Below are 23,763 nucleotides of genomic sequence, written 5' to 3'. Positions count from 1 at the left end.
TATGTGGCAAATGAGATCTTAGGAGATGAGGAAAGGGGCACTATGGGTAATCTTAGCTCGAGGGATTTTGACTGGAGCGAGCTTGTTATATCGGCCGAGTTGTTTCTGAGGACAGAACTGAGACCCATCAGTAATGAATGAATGAAGATTAACAACATCAGATTACTATTTAGGTTATATGATATATATAGCGGTATATGTGAAGTCTAACGTTTGTTAATTTTAACTTGTTAATGCAGTTTGATTACTTTTATATAAATGTAAATGTACCTATGTCACAAGTGATAATTCAATAAAGATGTTTAAAACAACTGGATGAAAGGATAGAAAATACCTTGAAAAATGTGACAAATGAATGGAAAGACTTACCCAGGCTCTGCTGCAGTTTGGTGTGAGTGAAAGGTTGGTTTAATTTTTATTTGTTGTATTCTGTATTGCTTTATTGCCTTTTTCTATTTTGCATACTGTGATTTGTTTTCTTTATACTGTTTTACTTGTATTCTGCATTTAACTGCATAGTAAAACTTGAAAAAACACCACAGCTCTGTCCCTTGTTAGTCAGACAGAATTTTTTCAACCCTCCCACAAGGTTACTGCTGTGTTGTTAAACACCACTGTCTTTCTAGTTGCCTGCCCCTTATGTTAATTTGACCATATATCTCAATTCCTCTCTGCTTTCACTGGTTGGTGTGAGTAAGCACAAAATTATCATTTTGTGAAATCACTCTCCTTCAACTATTTAAATTTATTGGCCGTCCTACTGTATTCTATAGTACCAGATTACAAAAGTGACCACCGCCTTTCAATCTATCTTGCTGTTTTAAAAATAGTGACTCTCCACTAAAATTTTACTTTTTAGACAGGTAAAACTTAAATTACTTACTTTCACATCTAACTCCTCTAGTGCACACTGCAGTGTTTAGGATAAACCATTTTTTTTCATCTTACCTTTAAGCATCTATTGCAAGACCACCAGTTATTGGAGAGCCCACATTCTGCCTCTCAGTAGTCATCTTGGGATTAGTGCTTCTTTTTTCTCGTGGTGAGAAAAGGAGTGCAGTTGCATTATTTCTCTGTGACTGCTGATCACCAGAAAGCTTAATAACTGCTTTATAGGTGACAGCTTGGAATATGTGCTTATATTCTGATCCTGGTGAGAGTAGGAGCAGAGTGCATTGATTCCTGACTCTTTCTGGTTGGAGACTGAATGTCTGTGCTTAATGTACTTGATTGGTCTGGTTGCTATTCGAGGGATCTACCAGAAAAAGCCTATGATAGCCTGCAGACCCTTGCAACATCTGGAACAGGACTGTGAATCAGCAAACAAGCCGTGGCCTGCTTCTCTTTTTGGGATTGGTGCTAACATTTTGCTTCTGGTGAGAGAAGAATCAAAGGAGCACTGTATCCCAACAGAGTGAAGCTGTGCTGAAACCAGCATTAGTAGTAGCCTGGCAGTAGCCATTCATGCAACTCCCCTCTTTTCATCATTCTTGACAAGCTAATTCTTTATTTTCAGTAAGTAGTGTTTGATTTTTTCCTAACTTCAGAATATCTGCCTAAATACATCATCCTTAAATGTTCAGGGTCTACATATTACTTTCCCCTCAAGTGTTTGGCAGTGCTCTGTACAGACTCAGACACTTTAAGTGACATTTTTGCTGTAAAAGGCTTCAGTACTTAATATATTTAGCTCATACCCAGGCATGTCTAAAGGTTATTCCCCTGTGCTTTCTCCTGTCAACCTGGTGAACTTGAGCATCCTGAGGTAATGTAGCAACTGCCTCATGTACACAGACAACCCTCTCCTCTTGCCTCCCAACACTATGACTTGTGAGAGATGCACATATATAGCCAAATTCAAAGCCAAGCACTCTCCAGCCAAGACTGGATTAGCCACTCAAGAGGAGAAGGTGAACACCTGCACCACACCACATTCCACAGATAGCCCTCCAGAATTTACACCACCACAACCCTCACATAGTAACACAAAACACACACCCGGAGGCTCTCAATACAAATCTGCCCAAAAACAGAGACCTCTGAGGCAGAAACACAAAAACCACCACATCCCAGCACAAACCATGAGACACATAGCTCACATAAACAGTGTGCCATTCAACCAAAACCCATAAGGCAAAACAACTTACCCAATACACTAGTCATAGGTGACTCAATAGTAAGGCATACTGATGTCCCACTCACTAGGTTGAATAAGGAGAAAGTTACGGTCAGCTGCCTGTCGGGTGCCAGGATCTGCCACATAATGCATGCACTTAGGTCACTCCACAACAGGTACAAATATGACTCTGTCATTGTCCATGTTGGTGTGAATGACCTGAGATGTACCTCCCTGGACTACATGAAAACAGACATAGAGGAGCTCTCAGATCTTGTAGCCCAGGCAGGTATGACCCTAGCTCTGAGCTCTGAGTAGCATCCTACAGTCACCCAGATTGATACCACAGTACAAGCAGAAAATGATTGACTTCAACTATTGGCTAAGTTTTTGGTGTCATTCTAAGGGGATCCAGTATCTGTCTGCCTGGGATGACATGATTGACAGACCTTGATGCTTTGCCAGAGATGGCCTGCACCTGTCACCCCAAGGATTCCGAATACTGGCCAAGGTTCTTACCACCCCTATAGTGCCTTTTTTAGGCAATGTCCTGAAGACAAAATTACCACCATAACAGCTACAAGCAAATGAAAGAAGTCTAAATCTCAAAATGCACTTGCTCGAAGTACTCCTTAAAATGGAGAACATTGACATCTGTGCAGTGAAAAAGACCAGGTTCAAGGCTCTGGAGCGCACCCCAGCACTACCAGGCTATAATTCATACCACAGCTTTCGGCCTCTAAACCTGGACTGAAGCACTAAAGGTGATGGTGTCTCCATATTCACAAAGGATATGCATATCTCCAGACTAGTAGCCCAACATAATGCATCAGAGATATTTCAGGTACAACTAACACTGGGTAAAACTGCAATCCAGGCTGCAGCCTTCTATAGATCCCCACCCATGTCCCAAGACTCCCACTCCACACTCCTAAACACACTGGAAAATATTAGGGTACAACCCACTACCCTTATACTGGGAGACTAACTACACCTCCATTAACTGGGAAAATTACTTATGCACCAGCACACTTGCTCAACGTTTTCTGGAATTCATTACTTCCAATGACCCGGATCAGCTCATTCTTACCCCCACCAGGGGGAGAAACATCCTTGACCTGGTCATTACTAACATGGGTGACCATTGCTCTACACCAGTAATCAACTCCTCCCTGGTCGGATCTGACCATAAGCTAATCACCATGGATATCCACATCCCACCCTCACCCCCCTAACGGAAACCATCATAAAAAAACTTCTCCAAAGCCAATTTCTGGCTTCTAAAAACAGAGGTGGCTAACTTCACGACATCCATGCGAATGGAAAATAGGTGCATGACTGCTGAATCATACACCAATGCACTGTATGAGCACATACACAAGTGCATGGAATGGGCCATACGAAACAGAACCAAGACGCTCTCCTCCAAAAAAGGAAGCCAATATGGTGGTCCCTCACCATAAACAAACTCTACAACAGAGTAAAAAAAACTGTTTCAGAAAAAGGTGAATTCCCAAGACTGGAAAAACTCCATTGTTAGCCTCAGCAAAAAAATGAGATCCATCATCAAATCCTCTAAAGCTAGCTAAGAAAACAAAATTGATGCAGATTCTAAAGACAACCACAAGGCATTCTATAGTTATGTCATGAATCTACATGGCAATACCCAGATCTGCTCTGAGTTACAGCACAATGGCAATACATATACAGAACCAACTGATATTGCCAACATATTGGCCGACAGGTTCAGTGTGAACTTTATCCCCCTTTCACCCCCTAAAGGTCCTATCACAATACCCGAGGAATGCCAATTCCCTATTATCACAGCTACACAGATAAAAACCGCACTGTCCAAAGCCGAGAAAAAGAAGTTATGTACCTACCATAACGTTCCATGTTAGTTGTCTTCATCTCGCCTTCTTTCTTGCTGGTTGGGATCGGAGCCGATCCTCAGCTCTGGCTTGGCCATCTTCTATAGCTCGGGAGCTGTTTACTGGCTCGAGGCTACCCCTTATCCCATAATGCCTAGCGCTAGCTACCCAGATCTCGTTTGTAATAGCTAACCCCAGACATAGCCAGAGAATCAACCTGTCCAAACAAACAGATTGAGCATACCTGTCATACTCTTGAAGTCAGTAGAGGAAACAAACCAGAGAACACTCAGCCAATGAAACCAAAACTCCTCTCGATCCAATAGGACAGGGGGATGGAGGGTGGGACACAAGAAAGAAGGCGAGATGAAGACAACTAACATGGAACGTTATGGTAGGTACATAACTTCTTTATGTTAAGTTGTCTATCTCGCCTTCGTTCTTGCTGGTTGGGACAGCATCCCTAGTACCTACAACCCTGGGTGGCTCATTGGAACAGACTCTGCAGAACAGTGGAACCAAAGTAAGCTCTGCTCCTGGAGACCATATCTAGCTTGTCATGAGAAATAAAGGTATGAGGATTTGCCCACATAGCAGCTGCACAGATAGAATCCATGGGCAACCTAGATTGGAAGGCTACAGAGGTGGCCAAAGCCCTAGTAGAATGACCTTTTGGTTTGATAGGCAACTCTTTGTTTCTCAATTGATAAATGAAAGTAATAATGTGAGACAACCACCTGGATAAGGTCACTTTGGAAACTGGAAGACCTTGTTTGCCCAGAGCATAGGAAAGGAATAGTTGGTCCAATTTCCTTATGTCCTTTGTCCTATGCAGGTAAAAACGCAGTTGTCTATGAACATTTAATTGATGTAATTTGTATTCTGCCTTGTTGGTGTGGTTGGGAAAAAACACAGGTAGGTCTATAGATTGGTTTAAATTATTTTCTGAGTAGACTTTTGGAAGGAAAGAGGGATTAGTCCTCAGAGAAACCCTGTCCTCATGAAAAACTAAGTATGGAGGATGAACACATAGTGCTTGAAGTTCAGAGATGCGTCTGACTGAAGTAATAGCTACCAGAAAGAGAGTTGTCCAAGACAGAAACTTAATGGAGCAGGACACTGCAGGTTCAAAAGAGGGCAAAATTAAGGAGGTTAGTACCAAATTTAGGTCCCAAGGAGGAGGGGGATCTCTCACTGGGGGTCTAAGGAGAGTAGTCCCTCTTAGGAAAGCTTTGCATAGCTTATGAGACATGATGTTTGCATCAGAGAAACCAACATGAAAGTTTGAAATGACTGCTAATTGAACCCTGATTGTAGCGGAAGCGGACCCAGAATGAAAAAGTTGTGCTAGGAACTGCAATATTTCGTGGGCTGGGGCTGAAAGGGGCTCTATGTTCCTAGCCTCTGCCCAAAAAGAAAAACGTTACCATTTACTAGCATAAGTCCTTCTAGTGGCGGACTTGTGCGAGCAGACAATAATTTCACGTACGGCTGTGGAAATGTTGGGAAGCCTGGCTAAGGTTGGAAGTGGAGCAATCAAGCTGTGAGCTGGAGTGTTTGAAGGGATTAATGCAGCCCGCCTGATTGATGAATCAGCAGGTCTGGAATTGGATCCAGAGTCCAGGGCTGATCGAGAAGGTAATGGTACAGGAATGGAAACCATATCTGACGAGGCCAGAAGGGGGCAATGAGGATCATTTTGCAACCCAATGATTTGCTTTCTGTATGTGTTTTGGAATCAGGGGAAATGGAAGGAAGGCATAAAGAAGTCCCTGAGGCCAAACGTGGACTAGAGCTTCTCTGGGTGTGTGACCTGAAAGTGGAAGAAGGGAGACGTAGTTGCTGCATTTGCTGTTGAAGGGGGTGGCAAAAAGATCACGGCAAGGCTGTCCCCATTTGCGGAAGATAAGATCCGCAACTTCCTGATTCAGAGACCACTCATGAGGCATGAGAATAGCTCTGCTGAGCCTGTCCGCTATGACGTTGGTCTTCCCAGGGATGTGTGTCGCAATCAGAAATTGTTGGGAAGAAATCACCCACTGCCAGAGTCTAAGTGCTTCTCGACATAGGGGGTAGGACCTGGTTCCGCCCTGCTTGTTGATGTACTACACCACTGACATGTCTGTTTGAAATGCAATGGTCCCAGAAGGGAGAGAGTCCTGAAGAGCTTACAACGCTAGGAGCACGGCTCTCATTTCTAGGACGTTTATATGCAGATGGTACTCGTGAGGCTGCCAAGTGCCTTGGACTGTCCTGCCCTGATAATGCCCCCCCACCCTATCAGGGAGGTGTCTGTGGTCACTGTGGCAACTGGAGGGGTTTGAATGAAGGGTCTGCCCTGAATCACTAGTGGGGAGGCCATCCACCAGGAAAGGTGCCTTTTGCATGCTTCTGTAATCATGATCATGTGAGACATGGGCAGCTGTTGGAAAGACCACTGTGTGAACAGAAGCCACTGAAGGATCCTCATGTGAAAGTGGGCCAGTGGGATTAGAAGAATTGCCGCTGCCATGGAACCCAGAGTTTGAAGGACGAACCTGACTTGGATCCTTTTGCTCTGCATTAGAATTTGTACTTGCTGGCGAATTAAAGATACCCTGTCTGGCAGAAGCATTGCGGACATGTTCCTTGTGTCTAAGTCTGCTCCTATATAGGTGATAGATTGACAGGGCAACAAGGCAGATTTTTCGAAGTTTATTGTGACGCCTACCTGGGAGCAGATTGTGATTGTGTAGTACCTGGCTTGCAGAAGTTGATGCCTGGTAGTAGCAGTGAGGAGCCAGCTGTCTAGATATGGAAAAACCTGGAATCCTTGACGTCTCAGGTGAGCCATGCCCACTGCCATACATTTGGTGAACACCCTGGGGGCTGTGGTGAGACCAAAGGGCAGAGCTCTGAACTGATGATGACTGGCTCCCAGCCGGAAGCGAAGGAATCTCCAGGAGCACCTGTCCATTTTGATGTGATAGTACGCATCCTGAAGATCTATGGAGCACATTCAATTGTCCTGACCCAGAAAGGGTAGAATGGACTGTAGCGTGACCATCCGAAACTTTGTTCTTTGAACAGACTTGTTTAGTCTGCTGAGATCCAGATTCAGTCTCCAGTCCCCTGTCTTTTTTGGTACCAAAAAGAACCTTGAGTAAGTTCCGGATCCGTGTTGGTCTGCCGGGACTTTCTGGATGACTCTTTTTTCTAGCAGTTTTGAAACTTCTATGACTGCTTGGTCCCTCAGATTGGGTGGAACATCTGGAAGGGATTTGCTTGGCGGTAAGGGGAGTTGACAGAAAGGGATTTTGTAACCTCTGGATATAATTGACTGTACCCATTTGTCTTGCGTAAAACTTTGCCAGGCTTTTGGGTATAGTGAAAGTCTTCCCCCGACTGCCTCCAGAGACGGGCAGCCGGGCAACGGGATGCTGGAAGGGCTTCTCAGAGAAGGATTCTCTGCTGCCCTGGTTCTGAGGACTCCCTCTGCCACGAGGGTGGCGTCTGTTGTTGTTTCCTCCTCTGCCTCTGGAGGAAAAATCGCTACGCGTGTCAGGTGGGGCTCCCTGGGATTTTCGGAACCACATTTTACCACTCTTCTGACCCTTGGGGTATGGTCTGGAAGGAGTGGAAAAATGGACTCCCACAGCAGAGAAAGTCTTGCCTTCTTGCTCACACCTAGTCAAAGTGTCTTTCACCTGTGGTCCAAAAAGAAAGGAACCATCAAAGGGGGTGTTGGTGAATGATGCTCTAAAGGGTTCCGCAAAATTTCACAGTCGCATCCATGCGTGTTTCCTAAGGGCCATGCCTGTACCTGCAGTTCTACTCGCACCATCGGCTTGCATAGGAAATGAGCCTCATGGAGGAGTTGACTACAGAAGTAAGGGTCGCCAGCTGGGAAGCCACTTTAGCTTGAGCCCCTTCAGCTGATGGATCTTGAAGGGTATCTCCGAGCTCTTTAAGGAGATCCCTCTGAAGTCGGGTAAAATGGCATAAGTAATTCAGTGACCTCATAGAAAAGGTCGCTGAAGCAAACATTCACTTCCCGTATCTATCCATAGTCCTAGACTCCTTGTTAGGAGGATGGACAGATGAAGTTTCCGCTAACTCCTTTTTAGTGGCTGCTGCTACCACCATGGCATCCACAGGAACACCTTTGGTAAGGAACTGCTTATCAAGGGGTGCAGTGATAAACTTGCTAGGTCTCTTCTGGGTTGGTTCCACTGTATCCGGGGCTGACCAAGCCTTTCGAGCCACCACAGACATGAGTGGATCGAAAGGCGGAGAAACCCAGGAGGTGGAAGGTCGGGAACCGAACGCATCCAGGAATACAGACTCATCCTCGGTAGGGGCTAGGGGATTCCAGTTCCCCCTCTGCTTAAGCATTTTGAGGATGTCCGAAAAGGAAACATCTTCAGAGGGGGATCTTGGGGACCCTTCTGAATTATCTAAGTCTGTATCCGAAGTGACAGACTCAGGGGAGTCAATGTGCTTCCTCTTGCACTTCTTATGAGGGGGCTCCTCTGAATGATCAGGGGAGGCCTCGGAAGAAGAGGAAACACCCAATGGGGTGCCCTGGAGAGCCAGTTCCCCACGCTTGGGGCCTGGAGGAGGAGCAGAGGTTGTTGCAGGCACTACAGGGGATGAAGCCAGTGGGGTCGATCGTGGAGCTGACTCAGAGGCCAGCACGCTCTTCATGACATCGAAGGCATCCCTGCCACGATGCAAAGAAGGATCCGGTTCCGAGGAAATCGGAATCCTTCTCTGCCCCGAAGGAGACGGCTCCGAGGCTAATGTAGGAGTCAAACTCACCTGCGCCGAAGCTCTGAGAGGGAGAATGGGGTCGGACAAGGGTCCGATGCCACTCACCCCCTCGGAGCCGATGAGGGAGCCTCTGTGCCCAGATCCCTCGACGGACGGTACCACTGAGGGAATCGGAGCCGCAGACGGAACCGAAGGAGAAATAGTTATCGAGATCTTAGCCAAAAGGCTGATAAGCAAAAACAAAATACCACAACACAAATATCAACAACAAGAAAAAAACACACAGTATACTACAGCTAAAGCTAAAGATTTTTTTTTTTTTTACACTAGGAAGCCTCTAAATTAAACGGCTACCTAAAAGGGTAGAGAGAGGGGGGAGGGGAAGAACTCTCTAAATTAAATGAGTTCTAAAGGGGAGGAAAGGAACTACTACAACACACTAAACTAATGACAATAGTGTAAGACTAAAAGTTAACTATAACTCTTAAGAAAAAAGCTACTTTTGAAGAAAAAAAGTTCTATAATAAACTTATACAAGCCTGAGCCAGTAAAACGACATCTCGCAGCTGAAGCGCCAAACGAGATCTGGGTAGCTAGCGCTAGGCATCATGGGATAAGGAGTAGCCTTGAGCCAGTAAACAGCTCCCGAGCTACAGAAGATGGCCGAGTCGGAGCCGAGGATCAGCTCCAATCCCAACCAGCAAGAACGAAGGCGAGATAGACAACTTAACATTACAGCTTCCAAGGGACCTGATAATATCCCTGTCTGTGTTCTACATGAATTACAAAGTGAACTGGTACAACTGAGTACCCTGTTCAATCACAGCCTCATTTCAGGCTTTATTCCTACCAAATGGTGTACTGCTAAGGTCATTCCACTCCACAAAGTGGGAGCAACTACAGACCCTGGGAACTACCGCCCCATTGGTCTGATGAGTCTGATATGTAAGGCTATGGAGCGCATCATCATGGACCTTATAAATATGGACACAGGGAATCTCCAAACTCTGGATCTCACACAGTTTGGGTTTGTGAAAGGTAGATCATGCCTGCTCAACCTAATAGACTTCTTCGAGTCTGTCAACTGAGCTATGGATGAGGGCAAGGTAGTTCACACAGCCTACTTAGATCTTTCCAAGGCCTTCGACACCATCTCTCACTCAGGAATCATAGATAGATTCACTAAACTAGGCATAAACACCTATGTCATAAGATGGGTTGTGAACTGGCTCACTGATAGAACCCACAGTGTGAATGTAGAGACTCCAAATCTGACTACCAACCAGTTACAAGTGGTGTCCCACAGAGATCGGCCCTAGGTCCTCTCCTGTTTGGCATCTACTTTTCTGAAGTTCAAGCCAACACAAAGGGACTCTGGCTGACCAAGTTTGCAGATGAAAACTGGGAGCCATTACTGATTCTCCAACTGATGAAGACATTCTACAAAAAACCCTCACTGACACCAATGACTGGTGCCAGAACTATGGCCTTAAGCTCAATGCCAGAAAGTGCATTGTCATTCCCTTTGGGAAAAATTTGGTGCCCATGAGCTACCACATAGGTGGTAATCCACTAAACATCGAAGGTGTGATAAGAAACCTAGGGACTCAGGTTGACAGCAACCTCTCCTTTGATAACCACATTGCCAATGTAGTCAGAAAGTCCTTCTATGTGGCTCATCTCATTAGAAAAGGTTTCTCATCCAGGAAGAAAGAGGTCGTAATCCATTTCTACTCATCCCTCAATAGACCTATTATAGAATACAATGTCCCATTTGGTATGTACCTCACTAGACACCTACAACAACTGGAAAGGCAACAAAAATACTTCACTAAGAGTATCTTAGGCCTTAGACACATGCCGTAATACGAACAGACTCAAAAAACTCCAGCTATACTCTGTCTCTTATTGCCTACTTAGAGGCGATTTCTGCTTGACCTACAAAGCCATGTCTGACCTAGAGCTGCTAGATATGCTACACTTAAAGAAATCCCAATCCCTCCATGCCATACGCTACAGGGACCTAAACCTCATTACCACTATAAACAGAACATGCTGGAGGGACAGGTTTCTAACCCAGAGACTTCCCATACTCTGGAACAAACTTCCCATTCACATCAAGCAGAGCATTTCACTGGCCCTCTTTAAGAGAAATCTTGAAGAGTGGATTGTCAATAGGAAGTTCACCCCGGGGATCACTTCAGTGGCTTTGCTTGACAGGGACACTGGGAACTAACTTTGGGTGGCATGATGCCAGGGAATCTTCTTGGGCTAGGCTTATATAGGCTCCAGGGCCATTCACCTAGTACACACTTATGAACCTATGAAAAAAATCTGGAGATTCCCGTGATCAGCGTGTCCCTTTATCACACTTTTTGATCACCTCTGCAGCAATGGGGCCAAACACAATCTCTATCCAAGGGAGAATTTAAAATCTCATTTTATCATCTGTGAGGTTCTGAGAAACAGTATCAGTGGCCATCACCCTGGAAGAAGTATCAACAGAGTCATATGCATACTACAAACAATAAGTAGTGACCTGTGCAATAGAAAAAAAAAGGTATTTAAAGAGGATTTTTCCTCTCAGAAATAAACTGTAGCTAAAACATTCCTCACACCTTTATAATTTGTCAGAACAAACTTTAACATATGAGCTTGAGAATTTGTTAGACTGAGGGTATTCTTAGTGAGTTCACTATAGTACATTAAGGTATCATTGCTGGAGCCTTCCTGTGTCCTGACAGAGTGCTCTTCAAACTAGATATACAGAGCGGAGTATATTTTTCTGGCACTTCAGAGTTGTGTACTGGTAATTGTTGTTTGACTAATTTTATATCATTGCTGGCTGACTTCGGAGTTGTGCACTGTTATTTTTGCTTCACTGTATAGTTTTTCAGATCTCTGCTGAATGTGTTGGTATCCTCCCTATTCCTGTCTTTTGCAGTTGCCCACCCCCACTGTAGATTTGATCTGGGACACTCCCCCCAGTCCCATCTCTTTACATCATTCTACCTAATAGACTCCTTCTGCACTTGTTTTTAGTAATTTTTAATTTAATTGCATTTTTTAAACTGTTTGGTCTAACATTGCTACCTCAAGTGTGCTAGCTTGCACTGCATTTGAATTGTTTTTACAGCTGTTTTAGCTACTTTTCTGTGTATATTAAAAAAAATACCTTTCCTGTAACTAGTATAGTCCAGATTCAGATTTGCTGTATCCAGGACTCCATGTAAGCTTCTGAGCCCCCCCCCCCCCCACCCAAGCTTTCTGTGTTGGAGGGAAGCCTTCTAGCTTATCAGTGGGAGTGGTAAGCACTAGATAACCTATCTACCACATAAGGAGTGGTTCTGGCCCAGAAATTGTAGTTAGTAGCCATTTGGGCAGTTTTTCCATCTCTCTCAACTTTCTGATTTAAAAGTCGACATTTGCACTTGTTTCCTTTCCTGTAACTAGTTTAGTCCAGATACATATTCTTAGTTTAAGCACTTGAATTTGCTTATTTGTGATCAGCACTTGTTCAGAACTTGTAAGCACTACATGACCTACTAATTACTACAGCACTCAACCTCCCTCAATACCTAGAGGAAAACAGTTTTGGTACTTACTTTCCTCACTTGCTTACAGAAAAACACCTCTTGTACTCATGTTCCTCACTTATCTAGAGGAAAATAGTTTTTTATTTAGGCATGTCCAAGGGTCAGCTCCCAGTGTTCCCTCATGTCTATCTGATGAATCTGGGCATCTTGGGGCAATGTAGAAATTGCCTCATGTACACAGACAACCCTCTCCTCCTACTACCCAACACTACAACCTGTGAGAGATGCACTTATCTAGCCAAACTGGAGGTAAAGCTCTCTCCAATCAAGACTGAACTTGACAGTCAAGAGGAGAAGGTAAACACTTGCACCACACCACACTCATCACATAGTCTCACTAAATCTACACCAAAATCCACACATAGAAACACAAAAACATTCACGGAGGCTTTCAGTAATAATCTGCTCAAGCAACAGAGACCTCCAAAGCAGAAATGCAAGCAATCTCCACCCCATAACACAACTCAAATGACACACAGCCCGCAGACTCAGTGTGCCACTCAACCACAGCCAATAAGGCAAAACAACGTACCCAACACACTAGTCATAGGTGACTATATAGTCAGGCACACTGATGTCCCACTCACCAGGCTAAACAAGGAGAAGGTTACCGTCAGCTGCCTGTCAGGTGCCAGGATCCGCCACATAACCCATGCACTCAGGTCACTCCACAAGTACAAATATGACTCTGTCATTGTCCATGTTGGTGTGAACGACCTGAGACGTACCTCCCTGGACTACATGAAAAGAGACATGGAGGAGCTCTCCGATCTTGTAGCCCAGGCAGGTATGACCCTAGCCCTGAGTATCATTCTGCCATCACCCAGAATGATGCCGCAGTACAAGGACAAAATGATTGACTTCAACAATTGGCTAAGCTTCTGGTGCCATTCTAAAGGGATCCAGTATCTGTCTGCCTGGAATGACATGGTTGACAGACCACGATGCTTTGCCAGAGATGGCCTGCATCTGTCACCCCTGGGATTCTGGATACTGGCTAAGGTTCTTGCCGCCCCTATAGTGCCTTTTTAGGCAAGGTTCAAATGACAAATTCACCACCGTAACAGGAACAGGCAAGCAAAAACTGAGGGTGATGCTACTCAATGCTAGAAATCTAAATCTCAAAATGCACTCACTCGAGGCACTCCTTAAAATGGAGAACATCGATATCTGTGCAGTGACTGAGACCTGGTTCAAGGCTCCGGAGAGCACTACTGCACTTCCAGGCTATAACTCATACCACACTTTTCGGCCATGTAACCTGGACCGGAACACCAAAGGCGGAGGTGTGTCCATATTCATTAAGGATATCCACACCTCCAGGCTAGTTGCTCAGCATAATGCAGCTGAGGTTATTCAAGTGCAACTAACTCTGGGCAAAACTGCAATCCAAATTGTAGCTTGCTACAGATCACCCACCATGCCCCAGGATTCCCACTCCGCTTTTCTTGATGTACTGGAAAATATTAGGATTCAACCAAACACCCTAATAATGGGCAATTTCAACTACCCCACCATTAACTGGGAAAACTACTCATATACCAACTCCTTCACTCAACGCTTTCTGGAATTCATAAACTCCAGTGCCCTGGATCAACTTATCCACACCCCCACAAGGGGCAACAATATACTAGATCTAGTCTTTACCAACATGAGTGACCGGTGTTCCACACCGGAAGTCAATGCCTCATTGGTCTGATCTGACCATAAGCTAATTACCCTAGATATCCACATCCTGCCCCCACCCCCTATTAACTCATTACAGCCGAGTGACGTCTCCAGGCGTTTCTGCAGTTACACCCTACTGCTCCTCTAGGCGTCAAATATTGCCTGTTCATATTTGTTTAACAATTCCAAAACCATGTTACATACAAGGTATCGGAAAATTTTATCTTGAAGCATACATGATAGCAAACACAATTGTATTGATATACATTAAGATTCGCATTAAGAATTTTCTGACCCCTCATGCCAAACTAACCATTGCTCGCACTCATCTTCTCTCTACCCTCCTGTACGCCTCCCCTATCCTATCTTTCCTCAATAAGCGCGAACTCAACATGCTCTCCGTTGCCTATAATCATATAGCTAGATTTATAACAGGAACACCCTACCGTACTCATCACTGCCTTAACCTAAAGAAACTTGGCTGGCTTGAACTGCCCAATCGTCTCAACTTCACCCAACTCACGGAAGTATTTAAAATAATTAACCAACCTGATAGAGTCCCTGCTCTGAGCAAAATATTAACACCCTACTCAAACCTTAACTGCCTCCGATCAGCTAATAGTGTTCAAATACAAACCATTAAATCCAAGAACTCTGGTGGTGATGCCCTCTATGCCAACTCCATAGGGAAAACCTGGAATTCACTTCCAAACAACTTAAGACGTATAACCTCGCTTAACTTATTTAAAATTAACCTCAGCGAATTCCTGAATCTCACTGGTTATGTCCTTGCCCTAAACCAGACTAAACCCAGCCAACAACTACCTCACTAGTCTTATCACCTCCCGGAGACTAGTACCTCTTCCTCTAGGCTTCCCCTCTTCAACCTACCTCCTCCTCGTATGAATGGTAACTTAGTCACACACGTGTTGTCTGCTGTCCTCATTTATACCTATGTTAATAGTATAATTTTTTTCTCTGTATGTTAAATTACTCTCATCTTATTATGTTGGAGCTTTTCTCCCCGGGCCTCTACTGAAAAGGGACATGTATCCAGCTAGACCAGCCCGGTCAACAAATGTAAAATAAAATAAAATAAAAAAAATAAATAAATAAAAAATATATGACCTCTGTCAATGGGTATTTGTTAAAAATGTAAGGTGATAACTTCAATTTTTAAATGCTGAAGCCATGCCCACTAGGAGTTAAAGGTACACACTCAAAAGAGCTCTATTGGGGGGAATGCGTTAAGGAAACCATGGTAAAAGATTTCTCCAAAGCCAACTTCATGCTTCTTAAGACAGAAGTGGTGAACTTCATGACACCCATACAGATGGACAATACAGTTACAACTATTGAATCCTACACAATTGCACTTTATAAGCACTTACATGAGTGCATGAATCGTGCTATCCCAAACCGAACCAAGACACTATCCTCCAAAAAAAAGGAAGCCAATCTGGTGGTCCCCTGCCATAAACAAACTGTACAACAGAAGGAAGAAACTGTTGCAAAAGAGAGTAAAATCCCATGAGTGGAGGAGCTCCCTGGTCAGCCTCAGTAAGAAGCTGTGATCCCTGATAAAATCCTCCAAAGCTAGTTATGAAAACAAAATCATCACTGATTCTAAAGACAACCACAAAGCATTCTATAGCTATGTCAAGAATCTCAATGGCAACACTCAGATCTGCTCTGAGTTACAGCACAATGGCACTAAATATACAGACCCAACTGATATTGCCAACATCCTGGCAGATAGGTTCAGTGATAACTTTACCCCCCTCTCACCCCATAAAGGGCCCATCTCTATACCGGAAGAATGCAAAGTTCCTTTAATCACGGCTGCACAGGTAAAAACCACACTCTCCAAAGCTAAGAACACAGCATCCATGGGACCAGACAACATCCCAGGCGGTGTTCTACATGAACTACAGAACCAACTGGCATCCCACCTAAGTACCATGTTCAATCATAGCCTCACCTCAGGCTTTGTGCCTGCTGAATGGCACACAGCGACAGTTATCCCACTCCACAAGGGGGGAGCCACCACGGACCCCGGGAACTACCGCCCCATTAGCCTGATGAGCCTGGTCTGCAAGGCCATGGAACATATCATCATGGAACTTATAAGCAAAGACATTGGTAATCTCCAAACTCTGGACCCCACCCAGTTCGGGTTTGTAAAAGGCAGATCATACCTCCTAAACCTGACAAGACTTCTTTGAAGCAGTCACCAAAGCTGTAGGCAAGGGTAAGGTGGTTCACACGACCTATCTAGATATTGTCAAGGCTTTCGACACCACCCCCCACTCTGGAATTATAGATAAACTCACTAAACTAGGTAGAAATCCCTATGTCACAAGATGGGTTGCCAATTGGCTCACTGACAGAACCCACACTGTGAAAGTAGCAGACTCCAAATCCGACTTCAGACCAGTGACAAGTGGAGTACCACAGGGTTCAGTCCTGGGTCCTCTCCTGTTTGGTATCTACTTCTCTGATGTACAGGCTAACGCAGAAGGTCTTTGGCTAATGAAGTTCGCAGATGACTGCAAACTAGGAGCCATAATCAAACTTTCTAATGATGTGGACATCCTACAAAAGGGCCTCACTGAGACAGATGCCTGGTGTCAAAACCATGGCCTCAAGCTCAATGCCAAAAAGTGCATTGTCATCCCCTTTGGTAAAAACTCTGTACCCATGAACTACAACATAGGCAGTAGTTTACTTACCACCAAAAGTGTGATAAGAGACCTTGGGACACAGGTGGACAGTAGTCTCTCCTCTGATAATCACATCGCCACAGTAGTCAGGAAATCCTTCTACATGGCACACCTCATCACAAGAGGTTTCTCATCCAGAAAAAAAGAGGTCATTGTTCCCCTCTACTCATCACTCATTAGACCCATCATAGAGTACAACACCCTTTTTGGTATGTACCTCACAAGACATCTACAACATCTGGAAAGGCCACAGAAATACCTCACAAAGAGGATTACTGGCCTCAAACAGATGCCCTTCGCAGACCATCTCAAAAAACTCCAGCTTTAATCTGTCACATATCGCCTACTCAGAGGTGATCTCTACCTAGCATACCCAGAGCTATTGAACATGCTCCACTTAGAGATATCCCAGTCCCTCCGAGCTACACGCTCTAAGGACCTAAACCTTGTCACCACAATAAACAGAACATGCCGGAGGGATAGATTCCTGTCCCAGAGACTTCCCATACTCTGGAATAAACTACCTATCTATATCAAACAAAGCTCCTCATTAGCACTCTTCAAGAAAAATCTTGATGATTGGATGGGAAATAGGAAATTCACCCCAGGGATCACCTCTGTGGCTCTGCTCGACAGTGGCACAGGAAAATAATTTTCTTGGGTGGCAAAAGCCAGGGTACCTTTTTGGCTGGGCTTGTATAGGCCCAAGGGCCGATAGCCTAGTACCTACCTATGAATAATAGGCCTGAAAATATAGCCAGATTTGTGTTTTCATGTATGCATTCAGTTTCAGGGAAAAACAGTGCAGTAGAAAGGAAAAGATAATCTTGATGGCTAAGCATGAGATGTGCAGAAATAACAGTTTCAAGGAAAAGCTACAAAATGTTCCTTTCTCAAGAGAAAGATATGAGTACTTGCAATGGAATGCTAGACAAAGAACAGACAGGTACTGTGAGACACATGCAAGACAAGGCTTAAATACCAGGTAAAGAGGCATGTAAAACATTGCAAGGTTTTGGTATTAGTAAATACTTCAGATACATTCAGTAGAATCAGTTAAGCTAGCTTTTGGACTGATACGTAAAAGGTCTTTGCAGTACACACACTAGAGCCTGAGCACAGAAGTCAGGTCAAATATCCATATTACTCAGGAGGAAAAGACTGTTTTTTAGTTGATATTATTCAGGAAAATCAGAATATACATGCAGAAAATGTGGATATGATTATCAGCATTGTTACTGTTATCCAGCATTCCAGAATTTTTACAGACTGTTGTTGTTTATCAGCACTGTTACTGAAGACAGCATTTGGATATTATTACCATCTAATAAAGCATTTTTAACTGAACTACAGCATGTGCAGAACTTATTCTAAAAAGTACAATAAGGCTTGGCCCATAAAGGAGAGACTGGCATCTGTTCAGCACAAGTTTGGGTAATTAACAAGTAAAGACATTCATTCCAGTCTTATTTCAGTTGTTTCCAGTTAATCCCAGTATACTACAGTCTTATCAATTCTTTCACAATTCAAAATTCTGAAAATCAAAATTGCATAAATTAAGTATACATTTTTCCCATACCCATCAATAATTTTCACATCCTTATCAGAAAGAGTAGAACTGGAATTAATGAATTGCTTAGTGGCAGTTGGATCAACTAAAGCTACGGATGTTGGGTCAGGTTTGGGAACAGTGTATAAAATTTTAAAAAACTGAGGATCTTTATACCCTCTTATCTGCCTTTTTAGGGGCAGAAGGCTGACTATTAAGAAAAACGCAGGGAATAACACACACTTCCTCCAAAGCAGACAGAACAGTATGAATGGGTGGAAGTTCTAGAAAATCCAGTTGTAACAACTCACATTCATAGAAGGTTACCAGGTTAATGGCCCAAGAGATTTTACAGTCCTAAACATATTTATCCCTAGTTTCCCAATTATCAATAGCTAGGTGAACAAAGTTCACAGGGGTTATGAGTCTATGGTACTGTAATTAATACCGACTGCCTCTGTCCATGAGAGACATGGGTGCCACCCCAAGAGTGAATTTACGATTACTCATCCGCTGATCTAGGTTGCACTTGAAGAGGGTCAGGCAGGGGCTTTGCTTCACATGAATGAGAAGTTTGTTCCAGAGACATATCTTTTGCTCTCCAACATGGCTTGCTCATGTCAGAGGCTTGGTTAAGATCCTTGGAGTAAGTGATCCTCGTGCAGTTTGATTTACAAATGTGTAACATTTCTATCAGGCCCAGAAACTGCCCTGTAAGCCAGACACAGATTGCCCCTTAGTAGCCTATAGAAGAAAGAATACAGTGATAGGGTTTTCAATCTTTCAGTCTAGGACTTGTTTTGTGTACCCTGTGTTTTTCTAGTGAGAAAAGTCTAGGGTCTCTCCAGCAGTTGCCGGTGTCTGGTGAGGTACATGCAAAAGGGTGCGCTGTAATCAAATACTAGTCGGATGAGGGCAGAGTACAATGGAATTAAAATGTCCTTCAGTCTGGATGTCATGCCTTTATTTATGAGATGTGCCACATAGAAGGACTTCCTCACCACTGTGGATAGTTAAGACTGCTAGCAACCTAAGTACCAAGATCACGTAGCACTGGGTCTAGTCTTGGGGGTGGTACTGTCTATAATGTAATTAGGAGGGGTGTCAGGCTTATGGGTCTATAATTCCCTGGGATGGTTGATGGTTCATCTTTGTACAGAGGGATAACTGCTGCTGTCCTCCATTCTGCTGGAACATAGCCTGTCCAGAGGCTGTGGTTAAATAGGGATCCAAGTGGTTCTGCTTGGTCATGTTTTAAGTTGTTTAAAAGGCAACCAGGGATGTTGTCTGGTCCCAATGATGTTGTGTTTTTAGGCTTGCAGAGTACAAAGCTGACCTGCCCTCTTGAGATAACAGGCTGAAGAATGGCGGCAGGAATACTTTGGGGGACGACCGGTGGGGACAGGAGGGAAAAGTCTGATCCAACTCTGTCAGCTGGCAGGTTGAGTATTTCCCCCAGCTGAGTATAAGTGGTGCCATCTACAACCAGCTCTGCTCATAGCTAGATATTCCCCTTAAGATTTTGGATGTAGTTAAAAAAATGCTTTGCGGTTTTCCTTAGCTAGGGAGGCTATGTTTGCTTTGTAATTTGCTTTAGAGGACTTGACAAGATATCTAATTTATTTGTTTGTTTAGACTACTGAGGGATTTCTTCAGCTGCTGAGTCTGTTCCAACTTATTTTTGGGCATTAGTTTCTTTCTTTTGTTGTATCACCTCAGTTATACCAAGGGTCCTCCAAGGTGGCTTGTATTTATGGCACAACTTGGTTTTAATTTGGTATGGTAGAGAAGATTCTATATAACTAGTTAAGTGGTTATATAGGGAGTTGAATAGTAGTCCATGTTTTCTGGGTTCAGGGAAGCTTTGAAATTTCTTATGCTATTACTTAGTAGGAGGTGATTTGCCTTGGAAAAATTCTTAAGCATTTTCGAGCTTGATGGGGAATCTGTCCTTATAGTTATTTCCAAAGAGACTGACTTATGGTCCAATATTACCAAGGAAGGCATCACATAGTGGGGGGTGCAATGTTCCTCCATGTCAGTAAGTACTATGTCTGGGATATTTAACCCCCTTGTGAGTGTATAGTTGGTCTGTTCCACAGCATTTGCATTGACAAAGCCCAAGAACCTCTGAGACTGCATATTTCTGGTTGTGTATGCTCCCCAGTCAATGGTAGGATAATTAAAATTACCCATGAAAAAGGTATTGGGCTGCACGGTAAGTGACTTCAGTAAGCCCAGGTATGCAGTATAATTTTCCTACTGATGACGTTGTAGGGGAATTTGCCTGTGGTTAAGTGGACATAGAGTAGCTGAAGAGAGAGTCACAGTGCTTGACCAGTCTCAAGGTGCACTTATCCTTTACGAAGATGGATACACCTCTTCCACTGGTGTTTTCCTGCACAGTTTTTGGTCTAAACGTATGGAAGGCATTGTAGCCTTGTATGGCTAGGGTGCTTTACATGGCTTTGAATATGTCTCAGTGACCACACAGATGTCAGTGTCTTCCAAGATTAGGAGGGCTTCCAGGGAGAACAGTTTATTGTTTAGACTCCCAGCACTGAGCAGCAGTACCTTGAGCTTATCTAGAGATGATTTTGCTATATTGTGAGAATGGTTCTTTTGACAATGCCTAAAAAGGCAGAAAAGGGGTGGCTAATGCCTTTACCCGTATCCGAAAGTTTAGAGGAGACAGGTGCAGACCATCTCTAGTAAAACAGTATGGACTCTCGACCATGTTCTACCAAGCTGAAAGATGTTGCATCCCCTTGAAAGAGAGAGTCAAACCTTGTACCTTGTGTCTGTGAAGTTAACACCTTCATTATAACCCATCCCCCAAGCAAGCGCAGTGTTCTCCCAAAGAAAACACTGGCACATTCTAAAAACAGTCTTAGAGAAAGAGAAACCCCCAACAGGGAGAATCAGAAACTGAGCTCTTTTCTGACTCCGAATCAGAAATCTGAGGAAAAAAATCCTAAATCCATCCCTGCATATTCCTGTTCAGATTCAGAATATTAAATCTTGTCAGAAAAAGAGGACCACCCTCTTTCATTTACAAGAAAATACTTTACAAGAAAGATCAACAGTCTGAATCAAACCTCGAGTCAGACCCATGAAACTTTTATCCAAATAAAATCAAGGAAGAGTTGACACATGATTAGTTTTCTTTTCTTCTTTTTTTTTATTGACTGGAAAAATGGGGCCAACCATGTTACTAATGGTAACACAGCTTCCCTGGGATAGGCAAAGCATTCTGACAACAGAGAAATCATAGGACCAAACAGAGTGGCTCTCTCTTGCCTACTGAAGGGCCCCAAACAGTTGCACAGGACATCACTAACTCCTGGTCCACTGTGGCTATAGATGCTACACCAGAGGGATCCAGAGTAAAAGATGAGAGGTGAAAGGGTACAACAAATGACCACCACAGAGTCACCCACCTATGGCTAAGGCAAACGGCTTGCATGCCGTGGTATCAAAGGCTGCTCGCTTTTTTTTCTTTTTTTGGTTGGAAGAATGACCAACATTGGGGCCAGTAGTCCGTTCCACAGTCAAGCCAAAAGTTGCACATCTTTCCTGGGGACCACAAACAGTAACTGTCTGTAAATACTTACAGTCCACAAAAGCTACTTTTCCAACAAAAAAAAACCAGTAAATAGCTCTTTAAAACACTATGCCAGCCAAAACAAATATAAAATAATGACAATTTCTCCACAGAAAAAAAATTTCAGTTACTTTACACCACTTTTAAACAGATATTAATAATGAGCGTTCCATTTAAAATTACATTACGGTCTCAAGACAGTCTATTAATAGGTTCATAGGTGGGTACTAGGCTATCGGCCCAAGGGCCTACGTAAGCCTAGCCAGCAAGGTTCCATGGCTTACGCCACCCAAGAAAGTTATTTTCCTGTGCCACTGTCGAGCAGAGACACAGAAGTGATCCCTGGGGTGTATTTCCTATTTCCCATCCACTCATCAAGATTTTTCTTGAAGAGTGCTAATGAAGAACTTTGCTTGACATAGATGGGTAGCTTGTTCCGGAGTATAGCAAGTCTCTGGGACAGGAATCTATCCCTCCAGCATGTCCTGTTTATTGTGGTGACAAGGTTTAGGTCCCTAGAGCATGTAGCTCAGAGGGATTGAGATTTCTTTAGGTGTAGCATGTCCAACAGCTCTGGGTTTGACATAGCTTTATATGTTAGGTAGAGATCACCTCGGAGTAGGCGATATGCTGCAGAGTAAAGCTGGAGTTTTTTGAGGTGGTCAGTGTAGGGCATTTGTTTGAAGCCAGTAATCCTCTTTGTGAGGTACTTCTGTGGCCTTTCCAGCTGCTGCAGATGTCTTGTGAGGTACATTCCAAAAGGGGCGTTGTACTCTATAATGGGTCTAATGAGTGATGAGTAGAGGGGAACAATTACTTCTTTTTTTCCTGGATGAGAACCCTTTTATGATGAGGTGTGCCATGTAGAAGGACTTCCTGACTAGTTTGGAGATGTGACTATCAAAGGAGAGTCTACTGTCCACCTGGGTCCCAAGGTCTCTTATCACGCATTCGGTGTCAAGTAGATTGCTGCCTATGTTGTAGCTCATGGGTACAGAGTTTTTACCAAAGGGGATGACACTGCACTTTTTGACATTGAGCTTAAGGCCATGGCTCTGACACCAGGCATCTGTCTCAGTGAGGCCCTTCTGGAGGATGTCCACATCATTTGAGGACTTGACTATGGCTCCTAGTTTGCAGTCATCTGTGAACTTCATTAGCCAGAGGCCTTCTGTGTTCGCCTGTACTTCAGAAAAGTAAATACCAAACAGGAGAGGTCCCAGGACAGAACACTGTGGTACTCCACTTGTCACTGCTTTGAGGTCAAATTTGGAGTCTGCAACTTTTAAAGTGTGGGTTCTGTCAGTGAGCCAGTTGGCAACCCATCTTGTGATGTAGGGATTTATACCTAATTTAGTGAGTTTAGCTATAATTCCAGAATGTGGGATGGTGTCGAAAGCCTTGGCGAGGTCAAGATAGGCTGTGTGAACCACCTTACCCTCATCCACGGCTTTGGTGACTGCCTCAAAGAAGTCGATCAGGTTTAGGAGGCATGATCTGCCTTTCACAAACCCGAACTGGGTGGGATCCAGAGTTTGGAGGTTACCAATGTCTTTGTTTATGAGTTATTAAAAGAAAACAAGATTAAGAAAGTGGAAGTTTTCCCCCCACAGGGAAATTATCTGCCCACCTAAAGAAATGACAAGCTGCCGATCGATTCTTCAAAGCCTTAGAAGAGCATACTCTAAAGTGGCAGTAAAGCTCTGAAAGGTTCATGCCCAAACTTGTCTTTTAGTCAGCTTGAGCTGCTTAACAATTTGGACATGAGGAAGGTACTTGGAAGCTTTGGAAGCTGGCCAGCTGTTATATCCTTGGCAGGATATAACCAATATAGTTAAGGCTACTGAGGCAGTGATCAATGTGGTGAATATCAAAGGTTTCTTC

The 23,763-nt window shown here is 43.9% G+C and overlaps 1 protein-coding gene across 1 annotated transcript in view; it reads right to left on the bottom strand.

Annotated features, from left to right (window-relative positions):
- HYDIN (HYDIN axonemal central pair apparatus protein) overlaps positions 1-23,763 on the bottom strand; it is a 6,673,197-nt gene that overhangs the window by 5,223,705 nt on the left and 1,425,729 nt on the right. The window lies entirely within an intron of this gene.

Source organism: Protopterus annectens, chromosome 8.part0 (assembly GCF_019279795.1).
Source record: "Protopterus annectens isolate FY-2018-M chromosome 8.part0, PAN1.0, whole genome shotgun sequence".
Classification (NCBI taxonomy): domain Eukaryota; kingdom Metazoa; phylum Chordata; order Ceratodontiformes; family Protopteridae; genus Protopterus; species Protopterus annectens.
This window is presented reverse-complemented; position numbering and strand designations above follow the sequence as displayed.